A 19,071-nucleotide genomic window follows, 5' to 3' on the forward strand; every position below is an offset into this window, starting at 1 on the left:
ACCACTGAGGAATTCTAAGCTTAGGAAAACCCCAGACTTATAAGGAGTTGCTAACAAATCTACCTAACCTTTTCTAGAGGGAGCTCTTATCTTTATTATCCTAGTTAGAAAACAAATCTGCCCTCTATTCCAAAAGGATGTCTCTTTGTTCACGGCAAATTGCCTTGAAAAGATAGTATGGAACAAAAGCTGTCACAAGACTTGTAGAAATGCCATGGAGAGTTGACCTGAACAATATCCATCCCTTGATGTAGTCTTTAAAAATATAAACATTTTTAAGGACTATCACTCAACTCTATAAAACATATTGCAGAGTTCAGCAACAAACACAACCACTATTAATTCAACAAATATTTTGACCTCAAAACCAGCAAATAGTCATTATCAGCAATAAAAAGTTTGACATGTTAAGCACTGTTTTGCATATGCCACAATGTAAATTTGTTCCATAAGACAAGATGTTCAAGTAGTTTATATGATTTTACATCAAGGTAAAGCATTCCTATGGATGGATATAAAGTAAATAAATAATAATGACAATAGTGAAGATTTTACAATTATATAAATTTCTAGGAGTCAGTGTTTTTTTATCTTTATACAGGAAATTGAAGGGAAAAATGATTACATTAAAAATGTAAACCAGAATATGTAATGACTGTCTTATATCTTTCCTTTTTCCTTATAATTCAAATACCATCTGCTTGCTCCTCACTCTTCGCTAACTATTCTCTTATTTCACAGAGAAATAGAACCAATGACAAGAAAATTATCTCATTTACAGCCACCAAATTTACCAACCTACTTATTCATGCCCGTCCTCTTTGTCTTCCCTCCTGTTAAACTGAATTAACTCTTCCTTTTTTTCTTCTAAGACTATTTTTCACCCCGGATTTTTCCTCTTCCAGCTTCTTCAGATTTTTTTTCTTGCAATTTTCCCCTTTCTCTATCCTGTACCATGAATACACTTCTTGCTATTGGCTTATTCTTATCAGCATGTGAAACATGCTTCAAAAAACTCTTACGAAAAACCTCCCTGGACCTCATGTCCTCCTTCAGTTGTCTCCCTATTCCCCCACTTCCTCAAAAGAGGTCTCTAAGTAGTCTTTGTCTCCACTTCCTCACTTTCCTGTCTCCTCAGCCAATCATCCTTTCCTCCCCACCACTCCACTGAGACAGCTATTGTCTAGGTCAACATTTGTAGGTACCATATAGATACAATTTCAATTCATGATGCTAGATTAATATTAAGTAGACAAAATTCTACTTAAAAACACAACAATCAGCTGCCTAATTTGTGAAATGCAAACAATATCTGTCTTCCCTACCTCACAGGGTTGTTGTGAATCAAATGACAAAACGCAAGTGAATATTTCTGTAAGCCACAATGCGTCACACACGTACGTATGATTTTCTAGGCTATGAATCAAAGGCATGGTTTTTGGTAGTTTTTATCTAGCCTTAGTGAAACTCAAAGAACTAGAATATAGTAGATTGTCCACAGTCATTTGTTGAACAAATAAATGCATGAACAAATGAATAAATGAAAATGCTTGGTTTGGTGGAGACTCTGGCTGGAAATGAGTGGAAGCACCCAGCTAGAGTGGTACTAAAGGACAGAGCAGGGTCTAGAAAATATAAGCAGAAAAGTCATTCCTGGAAAAAAAAATATATATATGTTCATATATATATATGGATCACTTTGCTGTACACCAGAAACGAACACAACATTGTAAAACAAGTATACTTCAATAAAAGGAAAATCATTCCTTCCATAATGACATGCAGAATCCCATCTTCCACCAAAATTATCTAAGAGCTTGAAAAACTATTAAGGCTTCATTTTGTTCAAGAAGTTATCTGACCTTTCAAAGGATCCTTCTTGTCTAAGTTTGTGTTTAGCTGAGGAGCTATCTCATACAGCCACACACAAATAAAGAAAACAAATATATACATATAAAACATGCCTTTTCTGCTTAGCCAAGACTCAAACATCAAGACTAATCAACACCATCAATTAAAATGTAAAATGTGACAAATGATAAAAATATATATTTTTTATCATCTGGAGAACCATTGCTTTAGGATACAGTTAAAATAAGCTAATGAAGACATTGAGACCCTGAGCTAGACAAACAAGAGCCAACTTTGCAAAGTAACACTTAAATTATGATGGTCTCCTCTCTAGAAAATGTTTAAATTTTGGCGACCCAGGTTATAATTTCTCCCAGATTTTGAAAGCTTTTCCACACAGTCTAAGGAGGAACTTTGAGGCATGACTCATCAATATTAAATCAAAAATAAATGTGCTGTTTTCAGATATTTCCTTCGGGGTTGGCCAAAATCATTCTACCATGTAACAGTTTATGGGGGAAAGCAAGAAAGCTTGACTTACGTACAGCGCTGCCACCAGAATAAACAGTGCCTCAAACCAAGGAAATTTAAAGCACATGCCTTATTGTCAGGTTTAACTTGCTTTACAAACCTGAACAGCCATCCCTGTTATAAAAACCCATTTCTGCTTTGATAACTAACATTTAATCATAAAAACGAAATAAATATATTTGTGCACATAAACATATGGTAATTATAATTTTTGCCAAAGAACTCAACTTTCCAATGTCCCATATGGGAAATCATTGAGGAAGTGATGATCATGACAGAGAACCATCATAGAGAAATGTTAACAAAGCAGTATCAGTAAAGAACTAAGACACATGCTACTTTCTAGACTAGAGATACACATATATGGACCTGAAATATAAGGTGATGTTGTTTTGTCAACATATTTGTTCTTTCTACATATCTTATATACTGCCCTCCTAACTTACACTGTACAAATCTTTGGCTGAATACAGACTTGGAGCATCAAGGAGACTTGGATTCAAATCTTAAATCTGCCACTTGCTAAAAGACATGTTCTCTCGCAGGAATGTTTTGAAGATGGCGTCTGGCATTCTTGGAACTCCTGCCACCCAATCTCTTGGTTCTGACTTTATCCTATCAGGGTGCTATCAAGTTGAATGGCTGTTGGTGGTGTAATTGTCTTTGGACATTAGGCTGCAAGCTGTGTAAGGGCAGGAAGCCTGTCTATCTTGCGCAACACCATGTCCTCAACATCTGTATAATCCCTGGCTCTTTCTAGCCACTTACTTGTTGAATGAATTAATGGATGAATGAGTGACACATAGCACTGCTTCTCAGCCTTTTCATTCCTTTCAAGCCCACTTAAAATCATCTTTACATGAATTTTTTTCTATACTGACATTTCCACTGTATTTTATTGTTCCAAATTACTTGGAGCTCGTTATTGGATTATCGATTTGGACCCTTGGTCCTATCCATGTTAATCATCCTACTTGAGTAGGAAAATCAGGTTTTATAAACTTATTTCCTATTGACCTTGAAAATAAGGGGCAGAGCATTTAAAATGACATGCAAAAAAAAAAAAAATCATTTCACTAGCAAGTCAGGAAAAAAAACTGAAAAAAGATAGTATTTTACTCCCAGACATTTTCAAAGTTCTTCTTCTTGAATTTAATGTCAATCTCCAGTGTGGCTGAGGATGTGAAGAAATAACACCTTGATCCACCCTGGACGGAGTCCATGAGTGTGATAATTATGGTAAGCAACTCTGTAATCTCTACTAAAAGCCTTACCAATGTTCACCCTCTTTACCCAGCAATGTCACTTCCTTGAATTATCCTAAGAAAATAATCAGAGATGCACCAAAGACTTCTGTGTGGGGATGTTATATGTAAGAGTGTTAATTGAAAATAAAGTAAAAGTATAATAACATGGGGGGGTTGACTTAGTACAATGGAATGCCAGGCATTTATCAAAATTCATGTTACAGAGGGATAATTATACCTGAAAATTATCAAAGAGAAAAAAAAATCACAAAGAAACAGGTTAAGTGAAAATTACCCTAATTATAAATATACATTTGTATAGAAATGTACATATTTTAAATAATATATTTATATTTTATTCATTATTCATACATATGTATATAAAAAGACTAGAATAAAATATACTATACATTAGATTTTATGAGGTTATGCTGCAGTAACAAATAATCCTAAAATTTAGTGGCATAACAATAAAGGTGGGACTTCCCTGGTGGTCCAGTGATTAAGACTTAGCCTTCCAATGCAGGGGATGCAGGTTCGATGCCTGGTCAGGGAGCTAAGATCCCACATGCCTCGCAGCCAAAAAACCAAAACATAAAACAGAAGCAATATTGTAACAAATTCAATAAAGACTAAAAATAAGGTCTACATTTAAAAAAAAATTTTTTTTTAAACAATAAAGGTTAAATTTCATGCCAGCAGAGAGTCAGTATAGCTCTCCTTCATGTGTCCTCTTTGTCCTACTATTTATTCTTAAAGAACATCCCTTCTTTAGTACTTTGTTTTTCTCGTGGCAGAGAGAAAAGGGCCAAGGAGAAACCATGTGATAATTTTAAAGATTGTACCTAGAAGTAGCTCATATTTCATCGGCCAAAACAAGCCCTATGGACAAGACTGGCTTCACTGAGGCCAGAGGAATAATCTCTCTCAAAGACCCTGCACATCACATGGGAAAGCAGTGAACGTTAGAAAAAATATATAATTTACCAAAATAACCATTGTCTCCTGGTGGTGATAATAGGGCTAATTTTTGTTTTCTTCTTCATACTCCTATATATTTTTTTTTTTTCAAAAACGGACTCATGTGTTACTTTTAAAAGCAGAAAATAAGTCACACACAGAAAGAAATCTGTTGTATCATACCACCTCCCACTTCACTGCCTCCTGATTGAGTTATATACCGTCATCTGTGGTCAAGTGAGTTCTGATGTATTATTGGCTATGGGTGTTGATCTGGTTGGTCTGCCATTCTTTCTCAATGAGTCATATGTAGACTTCCTTTCAACACATTATGGCCCTATAAAATATATCTATAAACAATATCAATTACAGTACTGAAGAGTGACTATTGGTATGGTATGTAACCCAGTGGTTCTCAGCCAGGAACAATCCTGCCCCCCAGAGGATATTTGGCAATGTCAGAAGACATTTTTGGTTGCCACAACTTGGTGGGGTCAGGGGGAGGGTGGTCTTCTGGCATCTAGTGGGTGGTGGCGAGGGATGTTGCTAAGAGAAGTCCCCTTCACCCCCCCAAAAAAATTATCTGGCTCAAAATGTTAATAAGTACCAAGATTGAGAAACCTTGTGATCCCATGATTCATACTTAAAGGGAGGACTGGGAACCTTGCAAATGCTTTGATATGTAAGTCTTACAGCTCAGCCTTCAGACATGGATGGTGGTTTCTTATGGGTTGACAATCACATAAATGTAATCTATGATTGATGATAGTGCTGTGAATCAGGTTTATTGACCAATCAACATACACATTCATGTATCTTACCATCAGAACTTATGGTCTAAATTAATATTTACGATAACTTCAAAATAATGTCTGGGTGATGACTGTGAGCCTGAGTCTTGGGAGAAATTGTTCTGGTATTTTGCACAGGAAATTGTTGCTGACTTGAGGAGGAGTATTTGGAAAAAAAGCAAGGAATGTTGTGATGGTTTGTCAGTCATGAGTAACTTCAACTCCTACAGTTATTACCATCATTTGTGTACATGTCTGTCACTTTACCTTCATCTGTTATGTATTTGGGAGATGAAGGAGAACAAGAGTGACATCACCACAATATTCAGAAATATCTTGTAACATTTGTCTTACACATTCTGTTGTCAAGGGTTATTAATTGACTACAATCTTTTTTGGGGGGGGCGGGATTTTAAAAACTGTTTATTGCTCTGTGACTTCGTCTGGAAGCTGTTAACAAGACCCATGACAGCCAAGGGCCAGGTGTGCATCTAGATCAGCTAGATTCACGTGTCCACCTCCTGATCCATACAAACTTGGCACTCAGGGGCCCTGTGCAGTCAAAGGCAGGCTTCCTGGCAAATTGGTTAAATCCCAACAAGGAGAAATGATGTTGCAGATCATTTCCACCTCCCCAAATCCCATGTCCTAGATAATAAAGGAAAACGCCACAAGTACTGCTCCAAAATAAAACCGGCCCCGGTCCCTTATGTCTGACAGAGGAGCCAGGAGCACCGAGGCTCTGCAGAAGCCAGGAACCCAGCACCAGAAGGCACCCGTCCCTCCCTCACTGTTCAGTGACCTCCCCAAAGGAGTCCCCAGCCCCAAGGGTGCACTCCGGCCACACTGCAGGAAGACCAAGGCAGGGAGCCAAGGCTAAGGGAGCCCAGGGTTTCCAATCGGAGCTGTAGTTGGTCCCGCTGGGTATGGCGGAGCCCCAGCAGCTGTGGCCCTCACAGACTCTTCTGGAAGACCCGGTGCAGGCTCTGGGCCAGGACGTCAGTCTCCTCATAGCCCTCACAGCTTTGCTGCCAGCTCTCTGGCACCTGTTCCATGCCATAGTAGGCGCCAGCAATGGCCCCAGCCATGGTGGCAATGGTGTCTGTGTCCCCACCAAGTGAGATGGAATAGATGAGAGTCCTTTGGAGGCTGTTGAAGGCAGAGGGGATCTTGGGGTCGGGCTCCATGCAGCGCAGGAAGCAATAGATGGCGGTGGGCACAGATTCAAAGGCAGCGATGCCATTCCCTAGCTGGGACACCACCTCCTCTCTGGTCACTGAGTTCTGCTCTAGAAGCTCCCCAATCTTCTTCAGTTGGCTGGAGTACGACGCTCCTCCATGCCCAACTCCCGGGCATCTGACACGGACTGGGTATCACTCCCCAGCTCCTCCATGTGGCCCAGGAGTTGTTCAAGGAAGTGCTCACTGGACGACTCACCCTGCAAAGCCAGGTGCACAGCCAGGGCCTGCAGGATGGCACCCTTGTAACCCAGGGAGGAGGCGTGCGTCAGCTGGGCCGAGAGCCGGGCAAGCTTCTGCACATCCTGGACGCTGCTATAGGCCAGGGAGATGCTGGCCCCCCCGCACGGCGCCCCCGTTGCCGTAGGAGCCTTTGCCATTAAACTGCGCCGGGACGGCTCAAAGCCATCACGGCACTTGGGGCTCAGGAGCTTCCTGAAGACGGTGATCACTCCAGCACCATAACCCCCGTCAGGGTCTTTCTTGTTCTCCTGAGCAAACCTGTGAGCCATGTCCACATCGTCGAAGGCCTCCCTGGCCAGCAGGGACTGCACCAGCGCCCTGGCCATGGCGCTGTCGTCGGGGTAGCACAAGTGCTTCTGGCCGCGCGCTCCCCGGCGAGCTGGGGTCCGGCTCCCGGTCCTGGACCTGACGCAGGACTGAAGTCAGGTCGGCGGTGTCGCGCGCCTCGTCGACGGCGCGCACGCAGTAGTCCCCGAGCAGCGCGCCCGCCAGGCAGCCTCGGAAGCGGCAGAGGGAGCGGGCCGCGCCGTCATCACCGCCGCCGCCGCCGCCATCCGCGCGGACCGGCCGCAGTCTGACTACAATCTTGATTCTGAATTTAAAACAAATGTTACACGAAGATCTCAGTTTAAGAGATGATTTAATAAAAAGGTTTCACGTATAAAATTATTTTTAAATAATTAAGATACGACCTGTGCTATCTTTACTTCATCTTGCCACATCTTTCCCTATTCCTTATCCTAGAAATTTCATCCCACCAAAACTCAGAGCCTTCTTTTTGCCATCTGCCTTATGCTAGACTTCCAAATCCTCACAAAACAGTCACTCCTTCCTCCCTAGTATGTGTATCAGCCCTGCCGTCCCTGCAACACCTCCCATCACATCACAGTGTTTAAGCTTGCCTTTCAACTAAATGATGGGCTTCTAAAAACAAAGCAAAGAGAGATTGCTTACATCTATCTTTGTAACCAAGAGATTTACATAATGTCCAGTTCATGGCAGGTGTCAATCAACAGTAATGTGTTAATGAATTCCCCCAGTGACCAGGTTTAATTATAGAGAGGGAAGAATATATTAGGGCTATTTTTATATTAAGGGATGAATGACTAGCTTTTCAAAAGAGCACATAGGCGACTCAAAGGAATGACTATCTGGTGGTGACATTGTGCTAGGGAGACAGTAGAATAGAAGAGATATTTTGAGGCAAGAGAGGCTTCCTAGGTTCCTCAATTCATTACTCAACGGCAATGACCTACTCCAACATGACCAGGTCCTGCTGTGCTCTAAAGAAAGAAAGTACATCTAGGACATGGTCCTTGACGATGTGAGTCCTTCAAACTGAATAATATTTTTCTTAAAATTATTGCTGATGAAATTCTAACACATGTTGCAATCACATGGCTGAAAAAATATTTGACCACATGTTAACAATACCAGTTTGATTTAAGAAATTATTGTTGATACTTTTAGCATAGACCTGTAGCTATAGAACCTAATTACCAAACATAGGGTGAGAATTCTGCTAAATTTCAGTTTATTAAGTTATAGTTTTAAAAATACTATAAAATACTGATTGTCCCTTTTATTTTTTTTCAGGTCCAACATTCCTTTAACTCCCAAAAAATACATATTCTGGCAATAATTTCTATCTTTGTCCCTTGTTGCTCTTAGATCTTAATGGCTACACTGTATACTTGGAGTTCTTGGTAGTATTCGATTTAGTGTTTTATTATACTCTTCCTTCTATTGATCACTAATACTTTCTTATATATGCCAGATCTCCCAATGAAAGTTCCTTGAAAGAGGGGTTGAGTTGCAGACAGCCATTCTTAATTTACAAATGGGTTGTATTCCCAAAGTCATACATGTTTTCAACATATATTTATTGATCACCTATTCCCATGCCAGACTCTGTGTTAAATGTAGGGAATAAACACAGCCTACTCAATTGGAAGTTGATTTTTTTTAAATTTAGAATGCATTAGTCCACAGAAGCGGTACTTTTAAAGGAGGTTAGCTTCGCAGATGAACCCCACAAATCAATTTATATATCTTATTGTTCTATTACTTTTATTCTTTGTTCCCCGTTCCCAATCCTATACTGCAAAAGTACTAACTTCCCAGTACTAACTTCATTCTCTCCAATAAGAATAAAATTTAAGTTGTGGCACACAAGAATATTTTCCACAAATGGCAGCAAACAAATAGTATTTCAATACTGCAATGAACAAAACAGGAGCTGAGACTCAGCCCAGCTCCTAGGGTAGATCTCAACTACTCGAAGTCCCTGAGCACGTGACTTTCTCCTGACTCTTCCTATGGAGTCAAAAGTGTAGCCAGACTGAAGGGAAAGATCCTTACCCTGTTTGAAAGAGAGGATTTTTTTTGTCTCTCTGCCACTGGAAGTGACCCAGGAAGGGATAGTCCTGACTACCCCGGCTGTTCTCTCACACCCGGGAGAGGAAACAGCCCGGATGGTCCCAGGCAGAGCGTGACAGTGCAAAGAACTCTGGCCCCAATGCCGTCTCCAAGTTACTAAACTAGCCAGACCTGAAGTCTCACTTACTTCAGGGATTTCTAGGATGTAATATTATAATTTTCTTTTATCTGAAACCAGTTTAGGTCAGGTTTGTATTACTTGCAGCCAAAACAATTCTAAACAACCCAGTATCAAACATTTTGGATTAGAGAACACTGTAATCTTCTATTCCTCTTATTCTAATCCTAGCAAAGAGTCCATCTATCATTTCCTAGACCTGATTTTTCTGAGGTGTACTGGACAGATATCCCTTGCTCATAGAGGAACAATTTTTTGTTATGATTAGAGTCCTCAGTGCCTCACTTTTTTCCCAAACCAGAAAAAAAAAAAAAAAATCTTCAGTTACCAAAGGAAGAAAATGGCAGGAAGCCCCAAAACAAGCTATTTTTCTTTTTCCACTTCAAATGATGCTCAAATCTTAGCCAGTTTCTTTTCAACAGTTCACCACCACCTCTAAAAATCTATGTGTGTGCTGCATTGGTAGCTGCCCTGAATTCCAAATTACCCTGCACACCCGTTCCTAATCATGGAGATCTTGATTGGAACTAAATTTGTTCTCTGTGCAGAAATCACTCATGTTCCAAGAGCAGTTTCTCCTCTGGTCAAATTAGCTGTGTAAATATGACGAATAAAAATATATGTAGGGGCAAGTGGATTACAAAAAGGCATTTCCTTATAAATGATCCATGTGACCCCCAAATTAGAATGTGTCTTAAAAATAGGGAGAGCCTGGGAAAGATTAGTAGACCAAAACAAATGGTGCCCATAAACTGCCCCAGACTTGTAGACCAAATTCTCAACAGTGTAAAGCTTGAAAAAAAAAAAAAAAAAAAAAAGGGAAGAAACATGGGAAAGAGGGAGAGAGGAAAGTTTTAGGTATAATACTTTTAAATCCTAAAATACAAGCTGGATTTTGAAAAACAAGGCTGAGGTAGATTGGGCAGTATGTGCAGATAGAGGCTTTCTTTGGCTTTTTCCAAATTTCTGTCTTTAAGATGTTTCCATCCTATTGAAAATGATTTAATTCATCCTTTCAGAATTTTTTTAAACACATCACGTATTTAGATTTGTATAGTACTTAGAAAGGGAATAAACAAAACACACCCAACATCTTTTATTATTATATAAAGCCTGGAGAGGTTCTGTCTTCTCCTAGGAAGAGTGTGGTGCTGTCTTCTCTTACGAAGATAATCAACCACATTATACAAGGCTTAAGGGCATAAAAATACACATTTGTAACACCAAAACATTCTGCTGCTTTCCTTGGGAAAATCATATTTATCCTTGAACATCCCATCTTAATACAGGGGGAAAGGTCAGCAGCAGAATATTGTTACTCATTTTCTCTTGTCTCCTTCTATTATACCATTCGCTTGGAATTTGTTTATTTGCTCTTCATCTGAGAAGCAGAAGTAAACAAATCTTGCTAACTGTTCAGTCTGTTTCAAAACCAGCTAGCACTGCTTATCCAGTGCTGGAATCTTAGGCAACGATGATTATACTTTGATGCCATAATGTTCAGGAATCCTGTGGGCCAAAGGAAAAATATATGTACATATATAATTTTGCCAGAAAAAGTTTCTTCTTGGAAAATTACCAAACATATGCCTTATTCCATTTGTATATTTTGAAAATAAAACTACTACCATGAACGGTAGTTAATGAGTGACAAGTGATGAGTTGATTGTGGTTCAGAATGAACCATCTTATTAGAAAAAATATAGATACAAATTATACTTCAACACATACCCGAAATAGTTTCTAAATCCATACATCTAGTCCCCTGGGTTTAACTCTTATGCAAATCAATAGCTGAGTTTCTCAATTATCACATAATAAAATCATGCTAGTTCAAATTTAAATATTAATTACTGAAATATGCATCCTACTTAATTAGATACTGTTAAAAATTACTCTTCTTATGAAACTGCTTGAAAAGGAAGGGCTCTGTGTGTGTATGTGTGTTTGCTTTTCAAAAAGATGAGGTATCTATTAGATAAGTGTGAAAAGAAAAGATATTCCTTCTTGGCCATATTACATAACGTCTTCATTTTTCTTTTTATTTAAGTATTTTATTTCAACATTTAAATTCAAGTCTAAATTCATCTGCCTTCACGTCAAATGTACTACCACTCTCCCACTAATCCAATGGGTTTCCCACTAATCCCAAACAATCCCCTTCCCTCCAGACCAGTCTTTTAATTTATCCTTCCAGATGTCTCGCTCAGTTTTGCCATTCTTATTATTATGACTTTGTTCCTGCTTGTGAAAAGCTGCAACATTTAGGACCACCCCACCACCACTTCTGTTTTACTTGTCCTGTTTCTTTGCATTTTAACTGCCTCTTCTTATATAAACAACTTTTTGGCAATCAAGCCTAACTGATATATCTCACATGTCTTCATTACCAAACCACACATAAAGTCATCCCTGGCAATTCAGCTCTTAATTGTTCTGATTCACTAACATTAGTGCTTTTTTCCTAACCACACTATAGACCTACAGAGAGCAAATAATTTGATCCTCTCGTAACATAGCAACTTGAGCTACCGTACCTTGTACATTGATTGATTCTTCATAATTATATTTTCTGAAAATTCTAGCTACAGAAACTTGTCCCACAATATACTTTAATGGAAAAAAAACAAGTAGCAAAATAGGATATATATTTTAATTCGTGTTAAAAAATGGTATATTTTTACATTTCCAGAGGCTGGAAAAGTTCTGGGAAGATACTAGACCCCCAAACTTCACAGTAACTACCTCTGAAGAATAAATAAGTAAGCAGGACTTTGGCAAGATGGCGAGAAGTGATGGGAACTATAAGAGGCTTTAATTTTCCTTTGAAAAAATATTATAATGTTTGTTTTTATTTTATAGAATGAACATTATTATTTTCATAATTTCAAAACTAGCAAAAAAGGACAGAATTAATAGGTATTGTATGATTAACTTCCATTTTTATGAATACTCCATGTTTCTAGAGGAGCTGCTCAGCAATTCTAAATCACAAGGTCTGACCTTTCCCCCAGGAGACCTCTGGGCGTGGCAGTTAAGCCAGTTCAGCCAGTTCAGCCACAGCTAATACATACGCACTGAAAAGCTCACCAGATCATAGCAAACTGTTCCCTCTTTGAAGAAAAAGTACCATATGGAGATAAATGTATTGATGATTCATAAAATTTGTATAACTTCTCTGTTTGTTTGAATCAATACCTTGTAATGCAGGGGAATATAGAAATTGATCAGTGATACTTCCTTCATCTGGTAATTTTTTTTTTTTACATTTCTTTTTAACTTATGTCTCATTAAATGTGTTTGTTGTTTACAGCATTGTCTTTTTGATTTCCAGCTTACTTCCTGAAAAGCAGACCCTGTGACTCAGATTTGGGTGCAGCTGGTTTATTTGGGAAAGTGAGGCCAGGAAACTTACATGAGAAAATCAGAGACGTGAGATGGGAGAAAAGTCAGTGAAGTTTGTGCAAATAGTCAAATAACCCCAGTAGAAAACTGGGGCTCAGTTGCCCTGAAGATGCTCTGAGAAATATTTTCCTTGGGGCTGGGGAGGCTGGAAGATTTGTACAATGATTTCATGCTTTTTTTGTTTGTTTATTTTTATTTTTTTAGATTTTTTTTTTTTTTTTTTGATGCGGACAATTTTTTAAAGTCTTTATTGAATTTGTTACAATACAACTTCTGTTTTATGTTCTGGTTTTTTGGCCATAAGGCATGTGGGATCTTAGCTCCCCGACCAAGGATAGACCCTCACCCCCTGCATTGGAAAGCGAAGTCTTAACCACTGGACCACCAGGGAAGTCCGTGGTAATTTTTTTTTTAACATCCTGATTGGAGTATAATTGCTTTAAAATGTTGTGTTAGTTTCTGCTTTATAACATAGTGAATCAGCTCTATGTATACATATATCCCAATACCCCCTCCCTCTTGCGTCTCCCTCCCACCCTCCCTATCCCACCCTTCTAGGGGGTCACAAAGCACCAAGCCGATCTCCCTGTGCTATGCAGCTGCTTCCCACTAGCTATCTGTTTTACATTTGGTAGTGTATATATGTCTATGCCACTCTCTCACTTCATCCCAGCTTACACTTCCTCTTCCCCATGTCCTCAAGTCCATTCTCTACATCTGTGTCTTTATTCCTGTCCTGCCGCTAGGTTCATCAAAACCATTTTTTTATAGATTCCATATGTGTGTGTTAGCATACGGTATTTGTTTTTCTCTTTCTGACTTACTTCATTCTGTATGACAGACTCTAGGTCTAGCCACCTCACTACAAACAACTCAATTTCGTTTCTTTTTATGGCTGAATAATATTCCATTGTATATATGTGCCACATCTTCTTTATCCATTCATCTGTTGATGGACACCTAGGTTGCTTCCATGTCCTGGCTATTGTAAATAGTGCTGCAATGAATATTATGGTACATGTGTCTTTTTGAATTATGGTTTTCTCAGGGTATGTGCCCAATAGTGGGATTCCTGGGTCATATGGTAGTTCTATTTTTAGTTTTTTAAGGAACCTGCATACTGTTCTCCATAGTGACTGTATCAATTTACATTCCCACCAAGAGTGCAAGAGGGTTCCCTTTTCTCCACACCCTCTCCAGCATTTATTGTTTGTAGATTTTTTGATGATGGCCATCCTGACCGGTATGAGGTGATACCTCATTGTAGTTTTGATTTGCATTTCTCTAATGATTAGTGATGTTGAGCATTCTTTCATGTGTTTGTTGGCAATCTGTATATCTTCTTTGGAGAAATGTCTGTGTAGGCCTTTTGCCATTTTTGGATTGGGTTGTTTGTTTTTTTGATATTGAGCTGCATGAGCTCCTTGTATATTTTGGAGATTAATCCTTTGTCAGTTGCTTCATTTGCAAATATTTTCTCCCATTCTGAGGGTTGTCTTGTTTATGGTTTCCTTTGCTGTGCAAAAGTGTTTAAGTTTCATTAGGTCCCGTTTGTTTATTTTTGTTTTTATTTCCATTTCTCTAGGAGATGTGTCAAAAAGGATCTTGCTGTGATTTATGTCATAGAGTGTTCTGCCTATGTTTTCCTCTAAGAGTTTTATACTGTCTGGCCTTACATTTAGGTCTTTAATCCATTTTGAGTTTATTTTTGTGTATGGTGTTAGGAAGTGTTCTAATCTCATTCTTTTACATGTAGCTTTCCCAGCACCACCTATTGAAGAGGATGTCTTTTCTCCAATGTATATTTTTGCCTCCTTTATCAAAGATAAGGTGACCATATGTGCGTGGGTTTATCTCTGGGCTTTCTATCCTGTCCCATTGATCTATATTTCTGTTTTTGTGCCAGTATAATACTGTCTTGATTACTGTAGCTTTGTAGTATAGTCTGAAGCCAGGGAGCCTGATTCCTCCAGCTCCATTTTTCTTTCTCAAGATTGCTTTGGCTATTCAAGGTCTTTTATGTTTCCATACAAATTGTGAAATGTTTTGTTCTAGTTCTGTGAAAAATGCCAGTGGTAGTTTGATAGGGATTGCATTGAATCTGTAGATTGCTTTGGGTAGTATAGTCATTTTCACAATGTTAATTCTTCCAATCTAAGAACATGGTATATCTCTCCAGCTGTTTGTATCATCTTTAATTCTTTCATCAGTGTCTTATAGTTTTCTGCATACAGGTCTTTTGTCTCCTTAGGTAGGTTTACTCCTAAGTATTTTATTCTTTTTGTTGCAGTAGTAAATGGGAATGTTTCCTTAATTTCTCTTTCAGGTTTTTCATCATTAGTGTATAGGAATGCAAGAGATTTCTGTGCATTAATTTTGTATCCTGCTACTTTACCAAATTCATTGATTAGCTCTAGTAGTTTTCTGGTAGCATCTTTAGGATTCTCTATGTATAGTATCATGTCATCTGCAAACAGTGACAGTTTTACTTCTTCTTTTCTGATTTGGATTCCTTTTATTTCTTTTTCTTCTCTGATTGTTGTGGCTAAAACTTCCAAATCTATGTTGAATAATGGTGGTGAGAGTGGGCATCTGTGTCTTGTTCCTGATTTTAGAGGAAATGGTTTCAATTTTTCACCATTGAGAATGATGTTGGCTGTGGGTTTATCATATATGGCCTTTATTATGTTGAGGTAAGTTCCCTCTGTGCCTACTTTCTGGAGAGTTTTTATCATAAATGCGTGTTGAATTTTGTCGAAAGCTTTTTCTGCATCTATTGAGATTATCCGATGGTTTTTAACCTTCAATTTTTTAATATGGTGTATCACATTGATTGATTTGTGAATATTGAAGAATCCTTGCATTCCTGGGATAAACCCCACTTGATCATGGTGTATGATCCTTTTAATATGCTGTAGGATTCTGTTTGCTCATATTTTTTGAGGATTTTTGCATCTATGTTCAACAGTGATATTGGCCTGTCATTCTCTTTTCTTGTGACATCTTTGTCTGGTTTTGGTATCAGGGTGATGGTGGCCTCATAGAATGAGTTTGGGAGTGTTCCTCCCTCTGCTATATTTTGGAAGAGTTTGAGAAAGATAGGTGTTAGCTCTTCTCTAAAAGTTTGATAGAATTCGCCTGTGAAGCCATCTGGTCCTGGGCTTTTGTTTGTTGGAAGATTTTTAATCACAGTTTCAATTTCATTACTTGTGATTGGTCTGTTCATATTTTCTATTTCTTCCTGGTTCAGTCTCGGAACATTGTGCTTTTCTAAGAATTTGTCTATTTCTTCCAGGTTGTCCATTTTATTGGCATATAGTTGCTTGTAGTAATCCCTCATGATTCTTTGTATTTCTGCAGGGTCAGTTGTTACTTCTCCTTTTTCATTTCTAATTCTGTTGATTTGAGTCTTCTCCCTTTTTTTCTTGATGAGTCTGGCTAGCGGTTTATCAATTTTGTTTATCTTCTCAAAGAACCAGCTTTTAGTTTTATTGATCTTTGCTATTGATTCCTTCATTTCTTTTTCATTTATTTCTGATCTCATCTTTATGATTTCTTTCCTTCTGCTAGCTTTGGGGTTTTTTTGTTCTTCTTTCTCTAATTGCTTTAGGTGTAAGTTTAGGTTGTTTATTTGATATTTTTCTTGTTTCTTGAGGTAGGATTGTATTGCTATAAACTTTCCTAAGTGGTATTTTTTTATACCATAGCCTGGAACAATTCCTTCTGAGAGATCAGGCCTATGAATAATCATTCTGGGTGAGAGAATGTTTGACTCAGTACCATCGTCATTGGGTAATTTTAGATTTGTTCTAGGGCAGTGGTTCTCCAACTTTTTTATCGAGCATCAGAATCACCGGCAGGCCTTACTAAAAAGATTATTGGCCCCTCCCCCAGAGTTTGTATTGTCATAGATGAATCTGCATTTCTTACAAGTCCATAGGTGATGGTGATGCGGAGGCTGCTGGTCCAGGACCACTATTCCGTGGGTACTGAGGTTAATTTTTGTCCCTAATTTTTCAAGTCTTTTGTTCTTTATTTTTCAAAGTCCAGTCTTTCCCAATTTAAAGCCTATGCCTTTTTGATTCAAATGAAATTGATATAAAGTAAATCAGCCAATTAAAATTTCAATACTACAGTAGAATCTCTGGAGCCTGGTAGTCCCTGGGATTTATTTTCTTTCTTTACTTTGATAAATTTCTCTGCCTTAGCACAACAGAATTTCTAAATTACCATTTACCTCCTCAGTACCTCCAATTTCTTACTAATTAACCAAAAGCAAAAATCCTTGAAATCATATGAGTAGGTTAAAAAAGGAAAAAACAAAAAACAAAATCTCCTAAAAAAAAAGTCATCATCATCACCATTCTCATCTACCTGGAAGCATAGATATCTCTCATGAATGGAAATGCCGAAACCCAGACAATTTTCCCCACAGCATTTAAAGCCTTTGGCATGTTTCATGATCAATGATAGAACAGTTTTATTTCAAATGAATTGGAGCTCATTTGGTTGATGAAGTAATTGGCAGCAACATGAAAGTTGCATATTCTTGCTACGATCTTTAGAAGATTTTGTTTACTTGAATATTTGTTGAGTTAGCAGTCATAAGATGCCTCCTGTCCGTAAGATAGAAATATACGAGTTGCTCAGGAGGACAGCCTTCCCTGGCCTAGGCTTAACAGAAATATCTCTTTGGGGACTCATAAAGAAGACACTGATAAACAACACACTTAAGAACATTGATTCAATAAAAACTACAGGGACTTCCCTGGTGGCACAATAGATAAGAATCTGCCTGCCAATGCAAAGGACAAGGGTTCGAGCCCTGGTCCGAGAAGATCCCACATGCCTTGGAGCAACTAACCCTGTGTGCCCCAACTACTGAAGCCCGCGCGCCACAGCTACTGAAGCCCGCGTGCCTAGAGCAAGTGTTCCACAACAAGAGAAGCCACCGCAATGAGAAGCCTGCGCACCGCAACGAAGAGTAGTCCCCGCTCACTGCAACCAGAGAAAGCCCACGCAGAGCAACAAAGACCCAACGCAGCCAAAGATAAAATTTAAAAAAATTTTTTTAATTAAAAAAAAAAAAAGACTACAATCATTTCCTATGAATGCTTCTCCTCACCTGCCTCAGTGCTTACTGAGGGCATGATGCCAAATGCAGTTCAGTAAATTCCACTGGGTGACAAAACAGTTTGGTAAAGTATACAACTGTCTGGTAGACTGGCAAATGTTAGAAAAATTGAAGACATGGATAAAATGCATATCCTTTGGGTGTTATTCTCCAAATATTATTTCTTGAGACAAAAATCTATGATAAGAATTGGGCAGCTGGAGAGGAAGAGGGGAGGCAGCGATAATCGCAGCAAGAGACTAGGGGTGTGCACCTTCCTGCCGGTGCTGCTGCCCTGGTGGTGGGTGTTGTTATCACTGTTGTGGGAGGTGTTGCAGTAGGTGGCAGCTTGGAGTGAGAGAAGAAGTGATTTATTCCTCGACTCTTCATCACGGTGCAAATGAGCAGGCAACCCTGGCCTTGTTTGGAGCCACCCTCGGTCTTTTGGCGCCAGCTGTGTGTACTCTCCACGGGAGAATTGTTAAGTTCAAAGCCTGCTGGATAGGGCTCCAGCTGATTAAATGGCAGATTTTCTGTTGACCTACATGCTAAGCCCAGGTCCACTCCTGGGAAAAGCTTTTGCCAGGTAAAACTCATGAACGGCAAGGTACCTAAAAGGGCATCTTGCATGGGCTGTCCAGGGGCAATTTCAACCTCTTTGTATTGACCTTTACAGAGATGCCTGAAGACCTGCTCCAAACACATTTAAATACCACCATATATATTCTGAGAAACATAAAGAGGAAAGAAAGAAATGCCATATTCTGCCATTGTTTATGTACACTCTTAAACAATTTGTGTGTTGTGGAGTAGAGAGGTGGGAGCATGTCCAAAAAGGACTATGTGTCTTTGTAAATAGAATATAAATGGATCCAGAAATGTCTGTGAAGAGGGCCCAAGAACACAGTACTTCCAAATAGTGCATCCTAAAAACAAAATTTTTGCTACCTTCTCAATTCTTCCCTCTCAGCCATATGGCTCCAAAGAGGAAAATGTATTTTCAATAAGTAGGGGTATGTGGTTATCAAGAATGCCAACCAAGGGAATTCCCTGGTGGTCCAGTGGTTAGGACTCCACGCTTCCACTGCAGGGGCCACGGGTTCGATCCCTGGTCCAGGAACTAAGATGCCATGTG

At 38.9% G+C, this 19,071-nt stretch overlaps 1 pseudogene; it reads right to left on the reverse strand.

Moving 5' to 3' along the window:
- Positions 1-4,024: 4,024 nt before the first annotated feature.
- On the reverse strand, positions 4,025-7,447 carry LOC133102008 (ADP-ribosylhydrolase ARH3-like; annotated as a pseudogene).
- Positions 7,448-19,071: the final 11,624 nt, after the last annotated feature.

This window comes from Eubalaena glacialis, chromosome 12 (assembly GCF_028564815.1).
Source record: "Eubalaena glacialis isolate mEubGla1 chromosome 12, mEubGla1.1.hap2.+ XY, whole genome shotgun sequence".
Classification (NCBI taxonomy): domain Eukaryota; kingdom Metazoa; phylum Chordata; class Mammalia; order Artiodactyla; family Balaenidae; genus Eubalaena; species Eubalaena glacialis.